The sequence below is a fragment of the Halichoeres trimaculatus genome, unplaced genomic scaffold, assembly GCF_033239565.1.
Source record: "Halichoeres trimaculatus isolate MK-OKI-2021-1 unplaced genomic scaffold, fHalTri1.1 fHalTri1_scaffold_20, whole genome shotgun sequence".
In the NCBI taxonomy this organism is placed as follows: Eukaryota; Metazoa; Chordata; class Actinopteri; order Labriformes; family Labridae; genus Halichoeres; species Halichoeres trimaculatus.
The window spans coordinates 14,936,566-14,949,731 of record NW_027437198.1 but is presented as its reverse complement, the minus strand read 5'-3'; the positions used below and the strand labels follow the sequence as shown (position 1 = coordinate 14,949,731).

Here is a 13,166-nt window from a genome sequence, read left to right as displayed (position 1 = left end):
GGTCTACACGCTCATGTTGGGTTGTTTATGAAGTTACTGCACAGGAAGGCCCCTCCTTTTCTTTTGTTGTTGCTCAGTTCGTCCTCTGACACTTTAAACAAGAAGCAGGAAGTAATCCCTTTGTCAGCCGGCTGCTTGCTCTAATTCAGCGTTGAGGTCTGTAGGTGTGACCTTACAGACCTGACTCAATGTGTTTGGACCACACGTTGTGTTTGTGTGCATGCACCTGCATGGTCTTGTGCATGTGTGTATACACTTGGAGTTTGGTGATCATTGCCTGCAGATATGTTTGTGTGTGTGTGTGGGGGCTGGGGGTCAAAAAGGAGGTTAGGGTTTGAGTCCTTGTTGCCTCTCTTCCAGTCATTTGAACCTGGACGGCTTTAGACAGATGGATGTGACTGTTGACACTAATCAACTGTATGAGGTAATGGAGTTAGCCCGTGTTTGCGCGCTCCTTCCCTGCCACTCCTGACTTAGTGACTGACCTACTTAACCAGCAGCTCACGTGGCGTTAAAACAAGCCCTTGCATATTTGCTGTATCTTTTTCCAGAAGTGAAGGGAACAAAGGATGGTGTTTGTGGACAAATATTTCCTTCTCAAACTGCAGTTTCTGCTTTTGATGAAAAGATTAGACTCTGGATTACTGAAGTGACCACTGATTAATGTTTGTGGTGTGTGCCCCCCCTCCCTCTTTCTCTCTGTTTGTTTTGGTTGAAGGTTGAATTCATGCAGGGACTCATTTGTTTGTATTTGCCTTATGTTCTACTAGATCCAAGTGAACATAAGCCAGGTCTGTTTTGAAAAAAAAAAAAAAAAATCTTACTGTCATTTTATTACACAGCTTTAAATGTGTTGTTATACCTTTGGGTTTCTCTATCCTACATCTACTCACTTCCCATACATTGTTTCTTACGTAACTCATTAAAAACAGTTATTCCAAGCTTTTTTCACGTTGCTTACTCCAACTTTGTAACAGAGGAGGGCATGGTGTCATAAGTGCATGTGGATAAGTAATATAAAAAGTGACAAAGAGGAGCTGTAGTTTCTTTTCTCACAGTTGTATGTCACAAAAAGTGACACATCTCAGCTCCTTGGCCTTGCATGTGTATACTAAACAATAACCAGTTGCTTTAGTAAATTTCTTCTTTAGATCTTAATTCTTTAGACCGAGGGAGGCTTACTGAAAGGCAGCAAGAGAGAAGGCGAGGGGAAGACGAGTATGAGATGGAGAACGATGGTGAGCAACAGAGACATGGACTGAGATACAAGGCCGGCATTGTCCAAGGACGAGTGCTTGGCTGGCACAGTAAACCAGATCCACATGGTGGCCTATGAGGAATCCAGACTCATCGCCCAGTTCTTTGTCTGTGGCTGGAAGCCATTGTCACTGATGGAAGGAGAAGTAGCGAAACATGTCAGCAACAGGGCTCTGTCTTTGCACCTGCACCCTCCAGATGCTCAGATGGATCCCACCCTGAAGTAACTCCTGTAACCCAGAGCCCCTTTACATGTCAGCATCTTTTTATACCTGTTAAATAATTTCAACTTGGAGGTGCAGCTGTGTTTTTTCTAGGAAGTGACTTGTTTTGGAGTTTTTATTTAATATGATGTGAGTGTCAAGTTTGCCTTCTGTTAATGTGTACCTTGTGTTGCTTACGGAAGTGGCCTTTTTCCCTGGGTTACCCAATCCCTTAAATAATCTTACAAAAGGCTCCTCGTCAAGTCCTCTCGAGATCTTCTCAAGTCTCACTCACCTGAGGGCTGCTGTTTGCTGCTTTGTGACAAACTGGATGGAACTGGATGAGAAACTAGGTTCAGTGGCTCTGTGTGTGGGGAGCAGCATCAGTTACACTGTGACACACTCTTGAGCTGTAAGTGTGTATTAGTGTAATTTACAACAATGTGCAGGAGGGACAGAAACAACGTGAGTGAAACACATACATGTATGTCACAGTGAACTGGGGTCATGGTGTTATTTATGCATGTGTTGAATAAGATGAAGCACAGAGTCGTGAGCACCTGAGTCTCTTTAGCTCTCGGTATATCCACTTGACAGCCTGTCATATTCATTCCATATGCAGAGCTCTTAAAGAACTATGATATGTAAGGCCATCCTGGATAACACAGAGCTTTTCTTATCTATCAGTCTTATTCAAAAGGTTCTTTAAATGACAGGTTGCACAACAGGCTGCTGAATGCATGCTAAGCTCCTCCGCTTTCAGATTATAGTGTGATTCTCTTGCTGTCAGAGCTTTTCTGGTGATTTATCTCCCCTCTTGACTGTGGACTCTTTTTACCGTATCTGTTATTAATGTTAACCACAGAATTCTCATTTTTCACACCTGATCTGATTTAAAATCTTGATTGAATTTGTGACACTAATGAGAGCTGCTTTTCAGTGAATGCAGATGCTAATTTTGTCAAGTTGGGTTGCAAGAAACAAGTCAAGGGCATGAAACAATGCAAATGCCCTGTATCCCACAGAGTTAGGACATTGGGGGATTTTATCATCTGTAGTCTAGAAAATCATTAACGGGCTCATAGAACCTGAAATCTCTGTTAAAAAAGGGATAAAGCCCAAAACCAGTCATGTCTTGCCATTACACTACAAGAACTCATCACCAAGCAAGTTTTTTTGTCTGATTTCCATCAAGAAATGTCTTACGAGACTTTAAAAATTTCACGTTGACCCGAAAAGTCCCTGACAGTGTCATAATTTAAGATATTAGAGACAGTCTCAGTTGCTTGTAACGAGAAAGAAATTCTGCATTTGAAATAAAAAAAAATAACAAGACTAGTTTCTTAAAATGAGGATGATGTCTCAATTTAAGAAACTACTGGCAGACTTTTTTTTTACTCATTCAGACTTTTGTTTTTTTTTACTTTTAATATCTTGAAATAAGATATTTTTCCCAACTTGCCAAATGAGCCTAACTTAGCCTCTTAAGCCCTGGCCTCGTTTTTGGGTCTCTGCTAGAAAGTGAAAAGAGAATATCTCTGCATCTACAGGGTCTATCTGAATCATTCTGATGTCTTAATAAAAAGAACACTGATGTTACAATTTATTCAGAGGTGTCAGTATTAGGATTTTTGTCACTGGCTCAGAGTAATACCGTGTTTTACTTGACCACATTTGTAGTTTAGTTTCCAGTTTAATCTGGTCTGCAATATGTCTTTATTTATATGGGATAAGTGCTTTTGTTTTATGCCTTTTGTTGCGGAGTGAACCCAAAGTAGCCAAAATAAGGGAACTTAGGGTTTAGGAGGTTAAATGAAGGATTTTAAGGCATTTTCTTTTTACTGTAAATAAGACAAAAACACTTGCTTAGTTTTGACGTTTTGAGGTGAAGGTTCCACTACATTAAACACAGCCATGACTCTTCAGTGGAAATCACTGCATGGCTGGACTCAAATTCACATCAAAAACCATTGGCTTTGAGCACAGGTAGTCTCTGAATGCACAAATGTAATTGGTTAACAGTACCATGTAGGGCTGTGCGATACATCGCTGAGAAATTGTCATCCCGCTGTCTTAGCTTAGCAGATGCATCACAGTTTCCCCAGAAAACTCTGATTCAGGATTTCCGCATCAAGTTTTACCTCAGAAGTACTGCAACATTCAACATGTTTCCCAAAAACAATAGCTAGAACTTAGCTTTAGCTTGTTGCTAACGCACATGGGAAATTGCATTGATATGCTAGCCGTCTGCATATATAAATAAAACTTTGGTTTTGAAGCAGAATTCCAACACGTCACAGTTAGTCTTTGTAACAATACTGACAACAAATGTCAAAATACTAACAGGTAAATGTTTTCCTGACAGGAAGATAGAAGAAAAGTTATGGCTGACTTTATACAACTCAAAGAAGACACTAGACTTAGGTCAATAACATATCACAAAACTATACATTGATGTCACGTGATGTGCAATTTTACTTATTTTTATTTATTTAAGTCCAGCGATGTAGGATCCATGTGCAAAGATTTTTACTTAATTTTCCTGTACTTGTGTCCAGAGACATTTAGACTAACTGGTGAATTTCATATAAATTTTACATATGAAACTCAATAAAATGTTGACAGAAAACCTGTAAAGCCTACTTTTTGTACACAGAAATCCACAGCAAGACCTGATAAGTGGAATTGATGAGGGCATTGCTATCAATAAAATCTTATCAGTTCCCATCCCTGTGAATGAGCGGTTGAATGTTCTTCGCTGTTTTCTCAAAGTTCATCAGCGTGAAAAACATTTTGTGAAAAATCATTGATGATCTCAGTTCTGAGGAAAAAATATTTGGAATTCACAGTTTTGCCAGAGTCCTGCAGCCCTAGCACCATGCAACAGAGAAAGCTATAAACATGTTAACAGTTAGGGAGCTGGGGCTGTGCTTGTCTCTTTAATGAGGGAAAGGTTTGTAGCTTTTGGTTCACTTCCATCCTAAGTTTATATGTCTTTATCTTTGAGGCACTTACTGTTATTGGAACCTCAGGATATTACACTCAGCCAGTTATATTTCTATGCCGCTACTGACCTATTATTTAACTTCCCTGTGGTGTTAAACGTAGGGGTTGTTGCACAATCTGCCAGTCATGTAATAGGAAGAACGTGTGCTTCCACTGTGTGTGCACAGAGTAGGGGACTCATGGCTGTAGTTGCACACCCGGTCTGGCACAGTCAGCTGCCGGGGGCCCCCAAACAGAATCCCTGCTCACATTCCAGTCTGAGCAGAAAATAAGAATCAGACCATCATCCTCCCTTCCACCTCTGACATGAAATACCTCCTTTGTGTCCGTCTCCTTAAATGGTAACCTTGTTTTTGCTTCTCAGCCAAATAGTCACGGCACAACTTTCTAACAGAGGAAACTAAGTGGACCTTCAGATAAATAACTCTTAAGTAGAGTCACAGCAGAGACACAGCATTCCTCACTCAGCCTTGGGGGTGGAATCATAGCCAACAGAAACACGTGAGTGCAGATTAGTCTGCTGGTTTGTGAACCAACTGGCTGCTGTATATGGTCATGATTCCAGGAGTGGAGAGGAGATTTCCTGTGAAGTATGAAGCCCAGTGTGTGTGTGTGTGGAGTGATGTGTTCACAAAAAGCCTAAGAGCTCTGTCAGGATAGACACATCTAAACCCTGGGTGTAAGTTCCTGGAGCTCTTTTCCTTTGTCACCCCAAAGCTCTACGTCTCAGCTCATATCTGTGCTGCTTGGCGATGGGGCTTGGGTTCATTTGAGGTTTCACTGCTCGATAACTTGTTGGGCGGAAGCGAGAGAGAGAGACGGGACCCTGTTGAAGAAAGTGGGAGGAGCTGACCTACATTTTACCAGCTGCTTGCAGCACGCATGCTTCAACACTGTGTGGCTTCCCACAAAGGGATGATTGACTAATACCTATTTTGGTTCAAGTTGTGACTGTCATGTGTAATAAGATGCAAGATAACATCAGAAACTAACTTGAAAAAGTATGTTAGCAACAAGTTTGCTTTAGCTGTTGAAGGGATTAAACAGAGCGGGATGTTTGGAACAAGTTAAAAGTTTGACTGGCTCAACAAACTGACATTCAGCCAATATTTACATACTAAAGATTAATATTTAAAGAGAATTTTCTTTGTGTAATATCAGCATGTTTGCATTAAGTGGTATTATTCAGTCTTGAGAAATAGGCTGATGCGCAATTGCAAATATCTGTCAAGTGTCTGCTTTATGCTGGCTGCAAATACACTAGGAACACACACACACACACACACACACACACACACACACACACACACACACACACACACACACACACACACACACACACACACACAACACACACACACACACGCCCATTCAAAATTCAAAAAGGCCATCTTTAGACCATATAAACATGTTTACAGTATGGTCTAGCTCAGGCATGGGCAAACTACGGCTTGAGGACCACATGCGGCCCGTTAAACGTTTTAATCCGGCCCGCCGAACTTGAAAAAATTAAATGAATAAACCTTGTTAGTGTTTTATTTTCCCTGCAATTCTGATGTTTTCTATACAGAGAGTTCGCATTTAATATCAAAATATCACACAAAAAATTTTGACACAATCTTTTATTATTTTTTTGTTTTTTCATTTTTAAAACCAGGACAGGAAAAGCGTTTTTCTGTAATTCTGTAATTCTGTTTTTCCGTTTTGGTTTTAAAACAGAAAAACAAAAAAAACAAGTCAGTTTTTTCGTTTTTTTTAGATTTTGTTTTGAAACAGAAAAACGAAAGAACGAACCATACACGGAGTAAAAATCCCATTATAATTCCATTCTCTCATATTCTAATTTTAATTTCAAAACAAAATCAAGACAGCGAAAAATAGACCGTTACTTGTTTTCTGATTTTTGATTTGAAAACAAAATTTTTTTCCCATTTTGGATTCTAAAACGGATATGGAATGAACGAATGATGCCCTGATAGTTACCAAAGCACTCCATCCATCTGCTCCTGGTCCGGCCCCTTTGTCAAATGTTAGAACCCATTGTGGCCCACGAATCAAAAAGTTTGCCCACCCCTGGTCCAGCTCTTGCCCTCCCACTCCTATGCTGTGAGAGTGGGGATATTTTAGTTTTGAAGATTTTACAGCTGAAAGCTTTGAGTAATTGACCCAAAGCTAAGCCACGCCCCCCTCCCCTTATTAAGACAAACAATGAACATTCAGTGACAGGAGCTATGACAGGTGTTACAGTAGGGGACATTTTACAGGATGATATTGATAATTTTTGAAGACGGATGGTTAACATATCATCAAGAAGTCACAAAAACAGTCTAAAATAAGCAGTCGAGGGATATATCAATCAGGTTGATAAAAAACTTCAGTTACAAGCTAAAGTTTAAAGGGCCCAGTGTAAAAATGATAAACTGCATTTTGTTGCCATCGTCATCTCAGACAACGAGATAGAGGATTAGCATTGTTCACAAACTCTCAACAAACAAACATAATGAACAACGCAGCTAACGATAGCTAACTTTAGCTAACTTTAGCTAACTTTAGCTAACGTAAAAGATGATAAAGAAATTTTTATATTTTTTTCAGCAATGGGACAATATATTGCCTCAAATATAATGTTGACTTGTTACTTTTATATACCTTGGGTTAATGCTATGGTCAACTTCACTTTCTTCAAAGAGGACACTTTTCTCAGTTGATGTGTCTTAAAAAAATGTAAAAAATGCACCCCATTGCCCAGCCTTCCAGGAGACCTTGAGTTGGAGTTGCATGTACCCTGTAAACAGCATTTGACCATTTTGAAACATAACAATCTTAGAAAAACCTCATGAAACTGAACAAAAACCAACTTCAGTAGATGTACAGGCAGAGAATGTCTGAGTGTAAGAGAATGGCTACACGCACTGTGATTGGCTCATTGTGTTTGGGGGCGGGACTTCGCCATAACTCAATCAGAATTGACTGACAGGCTCTTAGCAAGGAGGCTATATGTTATACTCTCACCACATTCATTGAGAGGAGACTCAGTTCTGATAAAACAAAAATTTTCTCAGTAAACAAATCATCCCTCTTTTGCTGTAAGTTCATTAATGTTGAAGTTTTTGTGAATCAACAGGATTCATTAAGTCTGGACCAATCACACTTTAAAGATGACATTGATGACATTGTTAACTGAAAATTCATTTATGCATTGAATCATTATTCATCTGAGAACACTCTGATAGTCATCTGTCAGCTGTTATCTGGAACGTAAGTCTGAAATCTTCCAGCCAACAGGTGTAAAGAATGTAGTCAGAGTGGAGAGACAACATTCAAGACGGTACGGCTGTTTGCTTTCATATGCAAATGTCAGTGGTACGACCCAGACGCCTGCCGTCCACTTCTTTGCATTGACTCTTCACTTATATTAAGTTGTTTTTATAAAGGTGGCGTGAGGTATCTTTGTTACACTTCATCTTCTCTTCTTTGTTTCCTCATTCCTGCCGCTCCCATTGCCTGTAAACACTCAGAGGCTCGGCGTACACACCAACATCAGTAACACCTGTGATTGTAGCTCTCCACAAGGTCACCGAGGCTGGAGCCCCTCCAAAGTCAACACTGAGCGAAATTGCCAGGCCAACTGTCGTTTTCTACGAGGCTCACTTGGAAGTGTTTTGGGTGGAGGCAAAATGACCTCAAATAGTCTGTATGCAGCAAATAAAGTTCTACGTTTTTAAAGCTAAGGTAGTGTGTCGTAAAAATGTCTCTTTAAAAAGGTTAAAAATGCCTCTTGTGTTTTCTCTTTCCAGCCCACCGTTGCTCCTCTGGCTGAAACGCACCACATGTGACTGCTGACCTAATTCTTGCCATGGATGTGGAATTGAAAACAAAAACAGACGGGAGGCAAGTGAGGGTAATTTGCAGTGAGTAAACTTTCCCCTCTCGTGCACGCACCCTCACACACTGCAGCACACATACAGACATACATGAACGTCCGTGCGTATACACACTTTAGGAGCTGGGCCCCCCTGCCCTGAGCCTCTCAAACAAAAACAAACATTCCTCTCCCTCCTAGCCCCAATCCCACAGTAACACAGGCAGCCTTATGTTACTCAAGCATAAGTACAAGCAGCAGGTTGCCTAATGTTGTGTAATATCTACCTCAGTGCTTTCCAGCCAGCTCCTACATACAACACAAAACCGATGGCCTGAGATATACCCATAGTAAATGAAGCGTGAAGAACATGTTGTGTTTTCTTTGCACACAAAACAACTAAAAATAACCGACAACACAACTAGCGTGTTGTTTTTCAAAAGCGTCACGTGTTCAGAGAAAGGCTTTGGCACAGACTTTTCTTCCTCCTGATAAGACATAAGCCCCTTATCTGTTTGCACGTATTATAGCTGGCTTTTCTGAGGTGTTGAGCTCATTACATGTTACAGTAAAAAGAAGCATCATGGTGAGCATCATAAAACCCCTGATAGCCATCGAGTCAATATTTAGATAGGATTATTGCAGTTTTGTTTACAGCTCTCTGTGTTTTGAAAGTCAGCTTGCCTCCAGTAGCAGCTGCATTTATCTCTGACCAAATGCTAACAGTGCCATAGTCTTGTTAAGCTGAATTTTGCAATAATTGTTTTGAGGCTTATCTACACGTGAATAAACACACTCCTTTTCAGTTGCTCAACACTCTGTGTTCCTTACAGTAAAATATTAATCCATGACCTTGCGAAAGTATTAAATGCTTCAGGCATGCTCAGGTTGACCTGACAGTGAGAAGGGCTTTGTGTTTCACTTTTGTGTTCAGGGTTTGTAACCTTATAGAAATGCAACATTTAACCCACTGTCACTGGGATTGTTTGCTGTTTTTTGGCTGTGGTTTTGACTTTGATCCATCCGATTTTTAGAAACTAAGGACTTTTGTTCAAACTCTTTTTTCTGTGCATTTCATTGTTCACAGAAATTTAAGGAGTGAGAATGGAATTGGTGGGGAAAAAGTGTCACCCCTTAGATTGTTAGCTGCACTTGCTCTGTACATCTGCTCAATGATGTTTAATTGCTGTTGTGTGGCTTTGTACAAAACACTCTATCTATCACATGCACAAATAAATCATTGAAGGAAGTGGAGAACACTCAGTTACCAAAATCCCATACCTTGCCTCCAGATTTACCACGTAGCATGACGCTGTTTTCTGTGATCTGTAAAGAGATGTTGACACTCGCAATACCAGCAGCTGCTGTTAACTGTTAACCAATCCCCGGATGGCATAATCATGTTCCAGGAATTTTATGCATTCCTTTCAGTAATGTTAGGTGGACTTTGGGCAAATGTGTTGTTTACACTGAGATAAGGCTAAACGTACCCTTTCAAATGTCATACTTCAATGTTTTAGTCGGTCAATTCAAAGGTATTGCAGAGCCTTAAACAAAGTCCACAGTCTATGAAAGTCCCGGTAACTCATTAAGTTGCCACCATGTTTTTAAAAGTAAACAGGTTCCCACGTCTTTCCTGCTGTGTTTGTAATTGTTTGCATAGACACACACGGAGACAAGCTTTTAGGATTTAATGGAAATATCAATGTAGATCAGTTGATTGGTCTGAAGGTGAGAAAACACTTAGAAAGTGGTGAAAATTGAGCTCTGTTCATTTATCACATCTTGTTTGAAACGGTCTATCACATTCTTCACCAACAAAAATCGCTGCTATTTATATAACTGCTAAAACATGGCATTTTCTGATGTGCATTCTCAGCATGGCACATTCTCCCACCTTGTGTTAGTGTTTTTACCTTAAAACATAGTGTGAAAACATGTTAAAATCTCGTATCAACACAATCTATACTGACACTGGTCTTGGCTGAACAAGCTGACTGTCAGCCAATTCTGGTGCACCTCTAGTGGTTTTGTCTTACATACTTAATCAGGCCTAGATTTAAAAAAAGGGTCAGTCTGATGCAGGTAACACTGTGTTACATCTTCAACACAACATTGGCTGGCATTGCTGGCTTACATATGTACCAATAATGAGTTTATCCGACTGGTACATCTGGCCAAACAACAAGGGAGGCAACCTTTATCATTTAGTTGGCGAGGCACATGCATACCTAGTTTGTACAAATGATGAAGTAACCTTTGATGCAATGGCTGATAGGTCTTGGAAAAAATTAGAGATGTGATCCAGCCCTGTCAAAAGTGATTGGTATCGATGGAAAGGGCCAATTCTTGGTGCTGGTATGCTGCTGTAACATTTGGTACAGGAATTCAAAGGCTACTTGATTTGGACATTTTTTAGGTACTTGTTACTATAGGTGAACTTTTATTTTACTGAACTGTTAAGACAGGATTTTATTTTGTACAACAATTCATGTTGTCATTTGAAGAACTTTACACTAAGGCTAAATTATGATGAAATCAAACAGGGTTGTTTGCACTATTTTATCACAAAATTGTCATTTTGTTAACAGTAAGTGGTCACAAATACCTGTGTAATACAGTTTTGTACAGGAATGTTACCTCTGATGCACTTTCTTTGTTTTTTGCTGCATAATCAGTCTACAGGGTATCAAAGTAATTTTTGTAAGTTCTGAAGTATTGTTTTTACCAAACTGCTGGTAAATATTTAAATACTTTTTAGTTTAAATAGATATAAACTTCAGTAATACCATATGTACTCACTTTTTGCCTTTTACCCACAACATTACCAGTCTTATCCAACAGTAGGGCATGCAGGTTATTATTCCAATACTGGTATCAGATCTGTGTCTGTATCAGTAGATACCCAAAGCCCAGGTATCAATAGTATTTGAAGATATTAGAATAGAAGAATTACTTTCGGATTGTTGGTTAAGAATGAAAAAAAATCTGCCAAGTAAGTAGTATAGTAAGAAAACTTCAATTTTCATGTCAAATTTTCTTGAAATAAGAATAATGTATGAATTTTAAAAAAGAAACAAGTAATTATTTTTAACCAGTTGGCAGATTTTTTCCTTGTTGTCTGTTCATACCTTAACATAAAAAATTTTCTGGACTTGTCAGATGAATTTGACTCACTTTGGATCTAATGAGGCAATTTCTACTAAAAATTAGACTTAAACACTTTCTCAGATTTCAGTTTGTGCAGTGCACTGGAGATTCAAAAAGCGCGAGGGCTGAGATGGTGCTGCAGTTTTGCCAGATATGCGCTGAATGCACCAGCAGCTGAATCTGTGGTATTTGTGTCACCCACCACCTCTTCCATCACTTCTGTGAGTTAACCCACAGTGAAGCAGAGAGGTGTGGGTGGAGTTGTTGTTGGCGTTTTTTGGGTGCGGTTGCAGTGGACTTGAGCAGTTTTTTCGGTTGTTTTTCTTTCTCTGGCTGCTGTTGGGCTTTGTGGCCGTGCAGGAAGGAAGGCCAAACGATACAGCCAACTCTTTGTTCTACACTTGGCCTCTCACCTGCATCTCTTTGGCCTTCTCGTCAGATTCACTCTGGTTTCACTCTTCGCAGATTTAAACTCAGCTTCCATCTGTTTTGGAAGTCACTAGCTTGAAATAATTATGTACTGTCATTCTTTCATTTACATATAGTTTAATATGTGTATGATTTTACTATTTAAGCTTTATGTATTTGAGGAAACAGTTGAACATGATCAGCGTTTCTTTTTCTGTTCAGGCTTAGGCTGATACCTCAGAAGAAGCCCTTGCTCAGGTCAGCTGCCGTGTGCCTCTCATCAGCAGATCTGTTGTTGCATAAATTCTGCTTTGCTAAGCAGGATAACATCTGAAGTGGTGGGGGTTCCTCATGCGCCAAAGGTGTAAGTAGTGAGGTTTGATTCTGGCTGCATTTCATGACTCCCTTCCACCCACCTGACCCCAGTTCAGTGGATGTCATTAAAATATAGGTCGCATGAATACAGTGGCAGGTAAACAAGAGGTGGAGGATTAACAGAATTGTTGGGTGAGTCATAACCAGGACTGCTGTGTCTTATCACATGATGTTACACACAGGCACAATCACATAAGCTCTTGAAAGTTTACTGGTTAGTTATAGTTTTAATGCTTGGGAGGGAAACCACAAACACTTAGCGGGTGACCTGCCTGTGAATCTTACATCACGTTTCATGTCACCTCACACTCTGGAGTAGACACACAGTGGAGGCTCTGCCTTAACAAGGGCCTCCAAGGGAGTGTTAGTGTGTGTGTTTGCATGACCTAGTGAGTATGATGGAGACGGAGCAGGGAGGGAGGGCTACGGTGCGCCCAAAGCTAAATCGGGGCAAGGCCACTCCCTGCCCCAGCTCTTTTCAGTCGGCCAGCCGCTTCAGACCAGTTTGAATCTAGGTGAACAACTGCACGGGAGACAAAATGTGTCACCCATCTCATCTCTCACTGCAGCCCTCTGCTAGAGTGAGAGATGCTTTCCTTTTTACTAGAACAGTGTATTTTGAGCTCAAAACTTATTTCTGGTTGCTGCGTTCACATTTTTCATTTCTTTTGTGTCTTCACCAACATTGTGTTTCTCCTCTCAGATGTCTTTATTGTTCCGCCATAGAGCACTCCCTGTGCCCCTAATCTCATAATAACAAAAGATGAGATGCATACTTAGCCTGAAGCTACAGCCTCTGTTATGTAAGCACAGTTTTTGATCCTGATTTTTTATTAGCTAATTCATTTTGACTGATTCAGAACACTTTCCAAAAAAGGAAGGCAAAACTTTCTTTTAATAATGGA

At 40.1% G+C, this 13,166-nt stretch overlaps 1 protein-coding gene across 1 annotated transcript in view; it reads left to right on the top strand.

The window, feature by feature from the left end:
* Nucleotides 1–13,166, top strand: part of plppr2a (phospholipid phosphatase related 2a) — a 146,955-nt gene that overhangs the window by 7,793 nt on the left and 125,996 nt on the right. The window contains exon 2 of the mRNA XM_074696134.1: nucleotides 8,264–8,377. The gene's annotated coding sequence lies outside the window, so the exon portion shown is untranslated. The remainder of the gene's footprint in view (nucleotides 1–8,263; nucleotides 8,378–13,166) is intronic.